This window comes from Ambystoma mexicanum, chromosome 3p (assembly GCF_040938575.1).
Source record: "Ambystoma mexicanum isolate Mex_15411 chromosome 3p, UKY_AmexF1_1, whole genome shotgun sequence".
In the NCBI taxonomy this organism is placed as follows: Eukaryota; Metazoa; Chordata; class Amphibia; order Caudata; family Ambystomatidae; genus Ambystoma; species Ambystoma mexicanum.
The window spans coordinates 1,197,295,411-1,197,309,355 of NC_090925.1; positions in this window are offsets into that span (position 1 = coordinate 1,197,295,411).

Here is a 13,945-nt window from a genome sequence, read left to right on the forward strand (position 1 = left end):
GCTGCAATGCTTTCTTTCAATGTGTGGGCTGGGTAATGCAGCTGTTCAAGAGCCAACCTATGTAAATCTAAAGGTATGATGGGCATCCCTAAAATATTCTGACACCAAATTAAATCAGTGGAGGAAAATGAGCTGCTTTTTATAATTCATACTCCTGCAGTGAGGCCCTGCCCTGTAATTGTGTTATCTGTTTTACTGGTAAAGCATTATATCAGTCTGGTATCTGCACCTGCTGTTGTGACATACTTGTAAATATGGGAGGCAAATCAGTAATTGTGGTAGATATGCTACTTGTTTTAGTGCTATGTCTGCTGCCTCATTGCCATGTGGCAAAATCTGCACACCCCGTGTGGATGGCAAACTTAACTACCGCCAGAACTGAAGGTATGGGTAGCACCTCTATCAGCCTTGATAGCATCTGTGCATGCTGAACCAGTATCCCATCACTTTTCCTGAAATGTCTTTTCTTCCACCAAGACAACTCTGAATGTACCATGGTAGTGACATAGGCCGAATATTAATAAACCGTGGCACATCATCCTTGGCACATCTCTATTGATGATATCAATGCCACTAATTCAGCAGCTTGTGCTGAATAATGTGATGGTAATCTCATTTGTGCTGCTACGTCAAAATCATCTCCCTCAAAGCGCACACTACCACTGGCCCAGTGTGTCGACATCCTGTGTTTTGGTCAATAGCCAATGAACCATCAGGCGAAAATATCTCTCCCTCCTCTTGTGCCTCTTTTCTCACTGTATGTCGATCTCCTAGCCCTTCTTGGTATGTAGTACAATCATTAAGGTCATCACCCGCCTGCATGGGCTGGGTGACGAAGGGCGATGGATTGGCAACGTGCCACCTCATGATGTGAATTGCTGAATTTGAAAGTATAGCCTCACACCCTAATACTCGATGGGTTGTGAGGGTAGGTTTAGATTTGTCTAGGATAGCAGACACTCTGTGCTCTACATATAGTGTCACTGAGCAGCCCATTGTTATCGCAGATGATTTTTCAATTGCGAAGGGTGCTGCTGCAAGTACTTATTCACATGGAAAATGCCCCTGCATCACTGGATTTAAAATACAACTGTAACAAGCCAGGGGCCTGCATCCTTGTGGCTTGTTCTGAGTGTGGACACCCGTCATCACATCCCAGTTGGAATGGGAAAACAGAAATAATTTGTTTTTGTAGTTTGGAGTGGCCACCACTGGTGCATTTGTGAGTGCATTGTTTAGTTCCTTAAATTATTCTATCATTTCAGCTGTCCAGGTAATGGAACTGTGAGGGTTTAGAAATGTGAGACGGACACTTAAGTAGCGTTTTCTCACCAGTCGTCATTATAATAATAGATAAGAGGTGAGATAAACAACCATCTTTCCCTGGCTTAACAAGGAGTTCCCTACCTAACAACCTAAGGCTCAAGGAAAATGACCTAATGCCCAAAAGTATCTGTCCCTCACACTAATACATAAAACAAAATCATACTGGAATTATTTGGCAGTTTAAACTTCATAAAAATAACTAAAGATTCAAACACAAAAAGATATAAACAGAAATCCTTGTGACCACGGTTGAATCAATTCAGGATGTTTCAAATCAAAGTTCAGTTTCAAGAATGTTCTGTTTATAAGTCAAATTCCACTCTAGGCAGAATAGAAAAGTTCTCTTCATTCAATTTGTCATTTACTATACAAAGTGACTATCTCAATTCAAAAAGGGTTTTTCACACTTGTAAACAATGGTTACATTTCCAACATCTTCTGCTTGGCAAACCAAAAAGACGTTCTCTTCACACATCGAGTCAGCATTCAAGGTAAATGTTCTTTGAAGGTCTATCACTTTTTATCACATAATTTCTTCTTTCGAAACAACATCTTATTTAGGATGGTTATAGAACAGTCAATCAAACACTGTGATAGATTTGCCACTTCTTTCCACCATATCCTTATACTACATTTACAGTACTTCAAGTTATCTTCCTGGTCCAATCGCCTGCCGGGACTAGCAACTATTTTTCCCTTTCCTGTTTTGCTTTCATACCAGAATAACAACTCCTACTACAACTTGTACTGTGTGGTAAGGCTTGGTAAGGCATGTTCCACCCTTAAATCTTCAATGGGGAAGTTGAATCAACAACTGCTTCTTGATTTAGTCTTTTGACGTTTACAGCTTCTTTCACAACCATTCTGTGCAAAAGGACAATAGTTCTCACATTGGTCTGTTTGCCATGAGCAATTCAGGTTACACCTCTCTCCCCTTGAGTTGATTCCTATTTACACAACCCTTTGGCTGTTGGCAATGTGGTTTACAACTTCCTCCCTCGAGGTATCTTGTTCTGGGACTATTATGGGGACTATTATGCTCAAATTGTCTTGATGTTGCTTCCAGCTTTCTTTGGCTTTGGCAATGCACGTTATAATGTCCCCTTTTTAGATATCTCTATTTTAGAAAGTTATACTCCCTGAGTTTTACTTTTGTCACACTTTGGCTTGGGCAATGCAGGTTACATCCCTTATTGGATATTCCCCTTTTTGGCAAGTTGTATTTACTTTGCTTTAATATTGTTCCCTTTTGGCTTTGGCAATGCGCGTTACAATTTTCCCCTATTTGACATCTCTGATGCACCCAGTTTGCTTAACTTCAAAGGTTTGGGATTCAAAATGTTCATTCTTACACAGCGGTGCACCCCAGAGTCACCTGCAATAGTCCAACTCACCAGTCTCTCCTGGCATCTCCTTCTGACTCGCCAGTTCTGCTTTCTCATTTGTCAGGACTCCCACATCATTTGACAGCTCCTGTTAGCTTTCTTGCGCTGACCGTCAGTGGAGCTTACACCACTCCAAACGCTCACCAATGATGACTTTAAGGGAATATAGAGCTTCTCTCTCTTACGTGGTAGCTGGCCACAAAACCGCTACCGCTGCGCATCCTCTGTATGTGTTAGGAATCCCGACCTCAGCCATGTTCTCTGCACGGCGTCCCGCTGTCAATACAGCAGCAGCAGCTCCAACTCCTGCTTCCTCCTGCTGTTGCTCTTCTTCAACCCGCCCCTAAAAGGTCTTTCAATGTTTAAAGGTCACCTTAGGTGTGGGTCATTACCACAACTAGACTGCTCACAATGGTTTAGCAACTCTGAGTGCCTCTTCTTCATCTCAGTACTACTTGAAGTCCATAATGTTCTTATCTGTTTTTTGATTATTTAATCCACTCTGTTTAGGGGATTTACATGATGTATGTTCAATGGAGGATGTTAAAGGCAATACTGATTTTCTCTTGGGTTGATAACCTGAACACAATGGAGAATCATCACTACTAAAAGTAGTTGTATTAACTCCCTGTCCTTTATATACATCGTTTTCTTGTTTACACAAAAGATTTTCCTGCTTATACCTATGGCAAATCTGGGAGGGGAGACCCTGCTGTGACAACATGCCATTAAACATTCAGGCATATGGGAAAATACTGCGTTCCCCCTAACGGAGTCACCACATTCCCATGAGAGCCTTCTCCTCCCATTTGATCCTCCCTCCTAACACCACCCTCAGGGTTATGATCAGGTAGCAGCTGCCTTACCCTGGCAACATGGGAGGAGACTTTAGGCTGGGATTCTAAGATGACTCGACAGGATTAATCACTGACACTTCACTTTCTGTTGTGTCTTGAGCCCCTGTAGTAGGGGCTTAGTGAAACTGGAATAGTCAAAGATCAGGAACTACTGCATTTCTTTTACTATGTTCTGCTGGGGAGTATTCTGTACCGTTGCTGCTTTTTCAGGTGGTAATATCCTCCCCTCTGATGACAGTATCTGCCTTAGGTAAAGTACCTCTTTCTGACAATACTGCATGTTTTCTCTGTCCACCTTACACCCTTTGCCTGCCAGTAACGTCAACAGTGTCGCTGAATACTCCCTGCACTACTCCTCTGTGGTGCTGCACACCAAGAGGTTGTCCACATATTGTATCATTGTGCTCTGTGTTGGCAAATTTCCTAAATCTACCTGCAGTACCCTATTGAAGATACTCATGGACATACATTGCTGGTGTGAGAGCCTGGTGTGTGTGAATCACCAGCCGTGGTAAATAAATTTAGTAGGTACTGGAAACCTTGATGTAATGGTATCTAAAAGAATGCAACCTTAAGATCAATCACCCTTGAAGCATGTTGTCCCTGTGGGAATGTTACGTAAAATGGTGAACAGATTCGGTACCACCAGAAACTCTGCCGCCACAATGTTATTCAGTGGGCAGAGATCCTGCACCATCCTCCAAGACTCCCCCTTATCCTTTTTCACAGGGTGCACAGCCGTCTTAGGGAGTGCTGTATTATTCCCTTTTGCCATAATGCTGCAATTGTATCCTATATCCCCTCATCTGCCTCTCTAGATTGGGGTACTGTTTCACACGGGGTAGTATGGCCCTTCCTTCAATTTGATGCGTACTGCTCCTATCCCCTTTAAAAGCCCTACATCATAGGGTCTGCTGGTCCAAGGCTCTGCAGGCACCATCTGCCGGTCCTCCTGCAACTGTGGTGACATCACCCTCATAAGGAGTACCAGTTGGGAAACCGTCCTATGCTGTACAAGCAAGTGACATGGGTTACTAATCTCAAACACCATCTCTCCTATTTCCTTGTCACCATCAGAAAGTTGTTCATCAGTCAAGTTAGTCAAGCACTGGGTGGGGTCAACACAAAGGACAGTGCACCATTCAATACCATCCTCATCTACCAATGTAGGACCACATTGTCCTTTTGTGTTATTACCACATCTAGTTGTATAGTGATGACGGGTCCTTGTGCTACTTCCTTGTGTGCTGTTGGTCTGAACAGAAATTCCATGGGTAATCGGAAGGTGTGGTTTCTGATCATGGGTATTGTGACAAATTCCAGGGCTTTGTCGTTGCTTCATGGGGAGGCCCCTTTCCATGAGGCCAGGGAGGTGAGGCCGCTACCCAAAAGTCCACCTGGCGGTAGTACTCAGCGGGTGGGTCTCATGGGGAGGGAAATCCTTCATGGGACCAGTGATGATGCCCCCGGAAAATGTAGTATTCATTTACCACTTTGGTACCCCACTCTCCTTATCCCGTACTCAGGCTCCTCTGGTCCCCCATAACTCTGTATGTTATAGTAGAGTAGAAAGTGTAATTGACAATACTGGGACGAGGAAGAGGAAGACTTGCCCAAACTTAAACTTCACTGAGACCAAGAAGAGGGAACAAGGATGCAAAAGCCCACCACATAACCAACACATGTGGTACAGTTGCCAAGAGGCAGCCCCAGTCATAAAAAAGAAAGAAGGACAAATGCTCAGATGAACCAGCCCTCGAGGAGCAATGAACAAGACGCTTGTTCCGTGGCAAGGGACCCGAAGGCTGGAAACTGGACACAGAGATGCCTTTCTCTCTGAGAAGTCCCAGCGAGGTGGACCTAGAGAGGGGCAGAGAGAAAGGAAGCCAGACTAGCGAAATGCAAACCAAGAACAAAGACACAAGAAGCCAGAGATGTGAGGAACAGCCTGGTGCTGCGGAGCAGCAAGAAAGAGAACACCAAGCACGGCAGCAACAGAAAAGCTCCACTCCACCTACCGAAGAGACGGGAGACCACCCTGATACTTTGCAAAGGTAGGGAAAGGGTTGGAACGGTTGCTGGGGCATTGAGGGAGCTGAATACACTGAAAAGCCTTGTGTATATATCATGAAGAGTACAAGAGGCTTAAAGAGGAAGCACTCAATTTGATACAAACTTTGTAAACTATGTAGATATATCCCGAAGAGAGATAAAAGAGGAACTGTACAACTTGAGACGAACTTTGTAAACCAAACAACTCATCCCAAAGAGCTCAAGGGGATATCAGAAGAATCATGCACGCTGACACGCACTTTGAGAATAATCCTGTGTGGGATTGTACCTGGCTGGATTGTATACCAGGTCTGCCCAAATGGATACTACGTAAAGCAGAGACAGGGATCCCGCAGAGGCAGAAGAACGGGGTCTGGGATCCAAAAGGAAATCAAGCAAGGCCCCTCAGAAACATAGATAAGGGTCAAGGACACACATCAGTGCAAAGAAACCTGCAACTAGTGGGCTGGAATCCAGAAGCAGTCAGGGAAACCATGAGAAGGGATAAAAACATAAAACAGGAAACCAGCACAAGAGCAAACATCTTATATGGGGTTAAAGCTGTAACTCCCACCTGCTTATTGTGGTTGACGGATGTAGCTGGTCAATGCGGCAAATGTGTGTTTTACAAATACCAATCAACATACACATAAAATAATATACTCGTGTCTTGACATGAGACAGATGTTAAGTGTGTCTTTAAACACAATCATCATTTACATTTGTTCATGCGCCACCAGAAATCCACTTAATACTGAATTACTGTTGTATACAACTCAAATTTTTATTTTTGGGTGATGTTCATGAGTGTATGCCGAAACACGTGTTATCACAGAGGGCGCAACACAATACATGATCATCACTCAAAAATAAAAATGTGTGTTGGATACAACAGTAATTCAGTATTAAGTGGATTTCTTATGGCGCATGAACAAGTGTGAAGACAAGTGATATGATCTATATGAAACAGAGTAGAGGGACTTGTGTCTTCGTTTATCACTTCACACACATGTGACACGTTATTAGAACTACATAGGAAATATAGGGCGCAGGGGCGTGGGAGTTGATATCCTCCAACAAGTTCCTCATATGGTTTATCATTTACATTTGCTCTGATTCCATAGGTGTTTATTTTTTGACTGGCAGTTACAATAATAAAGTTGTCAAAACACCACAGCATGGGCACAGAAGTAAGTGCCACACCCCGACAAATTATCCACTGAAGGGATGGAAACAGGTTTAGACACATGATGGTGGACATTTTACTTTACGGACATCCTGACTGGGTCCTTAGTATTTTTGGTGAAGTAGGGAAAACCCTCATAGTAAGTAGGGCAAGATAGTATTTTCCTTTCCTTTTGCTGTTGTAAATTAAAGTATATGCCAACCATTATGCCACCTCTGTGTCAGACTCGTACCTCTGCATCCTTACAGTATCCATCCTAGCAGCACCAATATAGGAATAACTGGGGGTATATTGGGACCCCTCACAGTGCGCATTGAGCACAGAGTGTTTGAAGCAGTGCTCATGCTTGATTGTAGTTCACCCAAGGAATAGAACACATTATGCCTTTGTCAGTAAATGAAATGTTCATGTTCAATGTGTTCACAATGTCTCTGCCCAATATGTTGATTGATGTGTTTTTGAAGTACAATAGGGTGCAACTATTTTCTGATTGCCAATGGTAAGGAGTAGTTCTTTGGTAAAAGGAACCATTGCAACAGCCACAGAGAATTCCTGCATGTCGATTATCCTGTTCAATAAAGGGAATCTTCCTTTTCTAATGCAAGATTTGGTAGCCCCAGTGTCGTCCGAAAATAAGAAGGTTTTGCCGCCTATGCTCACTGCCACCTGTGGTTCCTCTTCTGAGTCTGCAGTTGGGATTGGGCATGCCAGAGCCCTCTGTGGGCTGTCCTACTGGGTATTTATGTGTGTGCCTAAAGGTAGGAAAGGACTGCCCCCCAACACTGCTGCCGATGTCTAGTGTGGTACTGTGCACTGAGGTAACAAGTTAGTGTCCCACTGTGGATTGGATGTCTGTGCTTGTGTTTGTACCTGTATCTGTACCTGTGCTTGTGCCTGGAGGGGATTTGGTGGCGGGTATTGCCGTGGTGTACTGCCAGTGGGTGGGGTGAATGGTGACTGTAAATGTGGAGCCGTCAGGCAGTTGAAACTGGTGTGAGCTGCTGCTGAAGCACAGTTGGTGCATTCTGAGCATTCAGGACAATCGGGGGCTGGTACTGTGGAATACTCTGAATATTCTGATGAACTGTGTATTGCATGGGCAGTGCTTGCTGCTGTGTCTGTGGATAATAAGGCATGTTGTGGTAGTGCTGGGTTCCATCAAGGCCTTACTGTGTCTGATCCTACATTCCCTTGCAAAGTGGCCTGTTCCTCCACAAACCCAACATTGTCCTCCATATTGTGCCCTTGCTCCTCCCTCTCTGGAACCCCCTTGTGTTCTCGTAAAATATCCCCCTTGTGGGACAAACCCCCCTTTTGGGTAAAAATCCTCCTTGTGGGAAAAACCCCTTTGTAGTGCAAATCCTCCTGGAGACGCAAACCCTCCTTGTGGTTTGAAAGCTCCCTGCTGTGCAAAACCTCCATGTGGTGGGAAACCTCCCTGCTGAGCCATTCCACTTTTGGTGAATCCTCCTTCTGGCACAGCCCCCGCACCCTGCAGAAGGGCAGTTAGTACAGCTCCTTACAAACTTATTTCAGTGAATTTCTTATGCACTAACTTCACCTCTACCTTCTGACAGTCCTCTACGTTCCTTCTCTCTTTCCCCTGTTTAGCCCTGTACTGATGCACTATGTGTGCCTATATGTCTGGCAACCCCTTATTCTCTGTCCCTACCACCGTCCCTAGTTCGGCCTGGACATCTGCAGGGAGTAATCTCAGTAGGATGTGGTAGAAAACAGGTATGTTCATATCCCATGGTTGTCGCGTCTCTAAACACCACCTCTCCTTAATTTCTTGGATGTAGTGTGCTGCGTCCTCATCTGGACCCATTATAAAAACTAGAATGGACTGCATTTTAGTTGTGTCTGGGTACAACTCCCAGTGCCTTCCATACATTTTCCCTGCAGTTATTCAATGTCGTGCCATCCTGGGCATAACTTTATTTTGTCACCCACTCATAACCTGCCTTTTTACAGACATCGTTGGTTTCTTCAGCAATCTTTTCATAACGCCCATGGCTAAAGTTATACCTGCCATCTCCTTTTCTAGAGCATACATGCATTTCACTGAACCCACGGTGAGAAATGGCAAACTATTCTTTTTGTCCATATACTGCTGAGGTGCATACTGAGTACCGCCTCGACCTTTCTGCAGTAAGGGGAACTGCATCCCCAGCTGGTTATTTTCTCAATTCTCTCCGTCTCCTTTAGCCATCACTACAGCTATGTGGTTGTTTTGTCTCCTTAGTCTCTCAGCCTACGGTCTGTTGTCCTCTCTCTCGTCAGGCTCCCATAACTTCCCATCTCTACCTCGTCCCTGGACCCACAAACTGTGTCAGTGTCGGACTGCCCATGTAATGAAAAACTGTTATCGACACCAGATTTGCCATCTAGTTCGAACATTATCTGTCTTGATCGCCACTGATCTGGGGGCAATGACAGACCTCACCACCCATGTTGTTCTCTTGCTACACGCACTAGCTCCTCCTCCACTTCCTTCAACACATCATCGATCTGTCTCTGCATGCTCTTCCCTATCTCCGTAACCAGTGTAGTACTAACAGTGTCTTTTGACATATTTCTGCCATATGTTGTAGTTCTTTTTACTTTATCTTCTTGCCTGTTGGGGGCGTATAGGGGTTTGGTGTAATCAGCAGTGGCTTTTAGAGTAAAGGACCCACTCAGGGGTGAGTGCTGACGGTACTATGGAAACTGCTGGGTCTGCTGCGAAGGCGACATCATCCTGGGCAGGGGTGCTAATGTTCTCCTTCGCCCCCCCCCCTTGTTTTTCTTGCCTATTTAATTTCCTTGTGTTAACACTGAACTGCTCAAGGGTGGGGGTGCCTGGCCTCACTGTTGGGGCTACCAGTGCTCATACCCGGCTCACTGACACCAGTCCCTCTTTACTTCCTCTCCACCATGCACGGCTGTCCTCCAGCCATCCTACCGTATTCAGTCCAGTTGGAGCTGAACCCTTCACCTGAAACCTTGCACTAATTTTATTTTAGTTTTATTTTCTTTAATTTATTGTGTTTTTCCTGCCAATTTCCTGGCCTGACTGTTGCGACTACTGGGTCTCATACCCGGCTCACTGACACTAGTCCCATGTTACTTTCTCTCCTCCAAGTACGGCTGGCCTCCAGCCGTCCTATCGGATTCAGTCCAGTTGGAGCTGAACCCTTCAGCTGATTGGACACTGTGATACCATGTGGGGTTTAAATCTGAGAACTTGGCAAGCGCACAGCAGTCACGCGCAGCAGACGTTTGCCGAAATGTGGCCTAAGTTCAGCCCGTCAGTGCACCTCAGTTCACTCAGACCTTTACCATTATTGAATATACTCACCTGGAACTGCTGCTTCTGGCTCCTAGCAACACAGTCCTACCACTCAGGATACCCAACGATACACTACGCACAGTAACTACATTGACTGTAAGCTTCATTGCCTATTACTGAACACCTATTCTGTCCCTGCACATGCTCCTAACCTTTATGATCTATGCAACGATGCCCGTCCAGACCTCTGTTTTGTAACAGAGACCTGGCTATGGGGCACATCTCAGCCTGTGCTGGTTCAAGCAATACCTCTGAATTATGACATCTGGCACATGGACAGACTCTCCACCCATCCAGGAGGAGGCATAGCCGTGATCTTTAAAACCACTGTATGTGTTGCAGCCACTTCACTTTGATATTCAAATGGAGGCGCTGTTTCTGCAGGTTATTTTCTCACCCACACAAATAGCGTTTTTACTGTTGGTCTATCAGCCTCATGTGCATGATACCACTTTCTGTCCATTTTTTGGGCATTTGTTGGCTGATCTTACGTATCAGCACCAAGACTTGATCATTCTAGGTGATTTTAATCTGCCATCATTAAACAAGACAGCATGTAAGACTGAGAGTTTCATGCAATCTATGAATGACTTGACCCTTTGCAAACACATTGTGGGTCCACCCATACACAGGGAAATACGCTAGATCTAGTCTTCTCTGCCCTGGATTTGATTTCAACGCTCACCTCTTATAAATTTTTGTGATCAGATCACTTGATACTCCCATTTGATATTAATGGTCTCTCCTTTTTGATCCCTGCACCTCCTCTTCCCTCATTTTAGCTCAGATGGTGATCTATTGGCCCTTCAACTATCTTGGCTAAAGTGAAAGCACTATGCCAGCTGGAAAGCATTAATTTATCCCATCTGGCCCCCACTTTCTGTACTACTTCTAGCCCTTCTAAAGCCAGCCATGTCTTGTGCCCACTCTTCTGAGCCACGGTTCTCTCCTGACTTGGTCAAGTTACATTTGATTTGAAGGCAAGCCAAAAAGAAAAGGAGGATTAACTATTTCGCTTCTGAGAGGTCCTCTTTTTGGGCTGCTAATCATTCCTACCAGTGAGCTATAGTTGAAGCTAAATGCTCCTATTTTTCCAGCCAAATTCAATAGGCGGTGAATCAGCTGGAATAACTTGTTTAAATCGTTAGATCTCTGGCTCCTCCAAGTTCAACTCCTCCTACTCAAGCTCTACTTGACTTGCTGTGCAACTTTTTTTATTGATAAAATCAACCATATTTGTCTTACTATTGCAGCATCCGCTGCACCCACCTCTCTCAAATAAGTGGTTGGCAGTGTTGCTCCTTTGGCTACATGACATTACGTGAAGTTTTCTCTCCTATATGTACTAATGATATCATTCGGGCTAAGCTTAAACTCAAGTCTCCTTCTCTGTTGGGCCCTATCCCTCTCTCTATTCTGAAACTAATCATTGTGGACATTGCACCATTGGTTGTGGCTGCTGTAAATCACTCCTTTCTCTCTAGTTCGATCCCAGCTACTCTCAAACACGCTCTGGTGATTCCTCTTCTTCACTTGATCCTCTCCTTCTGGCTAACTACAGTCCCATCTCTTTACTATCATATTTGATGAAATTATTAGAATCTTTGGTCACACCGAATGTAAGTTCTTGTTTAGAAAACTCTTCTTTTTTTTCATCCATTTCAATCTGGTTTCAGGCCTGGAAGGGGCAGAGTCGGTTTTAATGTTGGTTATGGATGATCTGGCGGGGCTGGCAGATCAGGGTGGAGGAGGCGTGCTCATCTTATTAGATCTCTCGGCCACCCTGAACACTATATATCATGCCACTTCACTTTGTAGACTATCCGCGACCAGCAGCTATGACTCAGTCCTGAAATGGTTTGCTTCCTTTCTTGCGGAATGCTCCGAGACCCTTTCTCTTTGCCCTTTCACCTTGTCTCCCCACCTGGTCACTTGTGGGGTGCCTCAGGGTTCTGCTCTTTTGCCTATCTTCCGTAATGTCTATGTCCAACCTCTAGCTCACCTTATCCAATCCGTTGGCCGGCATTGTTATTTGTATGCCAATGACACCCAGATGGTTTATAGTGATAATGTCGAAAAAAAAATGTCGACTTACAAAAATGTCGAAAAGAAAATGTCGAAAACAATAATGTCGAAATCCTATGCATATAATGAAGTCAATTTTTAGAAAAAAAAATTTCGAAAAAAAATGTCATTTAGCACTATCAATAAATACATAACAAGAAGAGTCCCCCCTCACCCAACACCCCCCTGGCACTCCCCCACCCTCTCACCCCTCATACTCAACACATTTTAATTATATATTTATTTATTCAATAAATAAATAAACAAGAAGAGTATCATTTACTAGGGGGGTCCCCCCAACCCCCCACACCAAACACCCCCCTGTCACCCCCCCACCACCCTCTCACCCCTCATATTCAACACATTTTAATTATATATATAATTATTTATTTATTCAATAAATAAACAAGAAGAGTATCATTTACTAGGGGGGTCTCCCCCCAACCCCCCTCACCAAACACCCCCCTGACACCCCCCCACCACCCTCTCACCCCTCATATTCAACACATTTTAATTATATATACATTATTGCTTTAAAACATTATTTTTTCGACATTTTATTTTCGACATTTTGACTGTCGACATTATTGTATTTGACATTATCACTGACCACCCACCCAGATCATTGTTTTCCCTTACTTTGAACAATTCTGCTGTTGCTTCCTTCTAATCTTCGTAACTGCTTAAAGACCATTGTGGATTGGATGGGCCAGAAATGGCTCAAACTGAACCGTGACACAACAGCCAGCTGATTTGTGACCGGCTTCCCTGGGTGCATTTCCACAGGCCGTTCCAGGGGCAAAGAATCTAGGCATTAAAATAGTGGCTTCACTCTCTATGGAAGCCCAGTTAAGCTCAGTCTGTCAGCAAGGACACTTCAAGCTCAAAACTCTGTGCAAGGTACTTCTGTTTCTTCCATCTCCTTTGCGTGCCCTAGTGGTGGCATCTGTGGTTCTTAGCACCCTACACTACTGCAATGCGCTGTGTCTCTCACAAAGGCGGCTTATCTATTGCATGGACTTCAAGTATTGCAAAACAAGGCGGCCGGGCCGTTTTTTGGATTATCGTCGCACAAACATATTTCATCTGCTCTTCATAGCCTTCCTTGGCTACCGGTTTCCTCTGAAGTGGATTTCAAAGCACTGTGCTTAGTTCACAGTGCTTTTAATAAGTTAGGGGTTGATTATTGACAGGAAAGGTTCTGTTGTTATGTACCCACCCGACAGCTCTGATCCTCTTCAGACTTCCTGATTCAAGTCCCCAGGGTTTACAAAGCCAGAATTGGTGGCCGAGCCTTCTCTGTCTCCGATGCCCACCTTTGCAACAAACTCCTGCTTGACATGCGCAAAATCAACAATCTTGTGGCTTTTGGGTGCCAACTCAAAACTCTCCTGTTTAACTAAATGTTTTGCTCTTAGGTCTCTATGCTGCTCATAAGAAAAAAATCAAACCTTTTTTAGCGTCATGTTGCCTATGGGTGTAAGTGCGCTTTATAAATTAGTTTAATATAACATACCATATTATTGGGTGCTCCCTCCTCCTCATACAGTTTCCAAAACCTCAAAATACTTTGCCTGTTCTTCCACTTTTGCCCCTTATGTTTATGTGAGGTATGCGTGCATGTGCCCCATGGTGCCCCGCATGTGTGCCCTCCCCGTGCCATGGTGTGAAATGTTGCCCTACTGTGTCTGATACCCACTGAACATTATTTTTCAATATCTTGTCCTGGTGCTGTGGAAGTTTC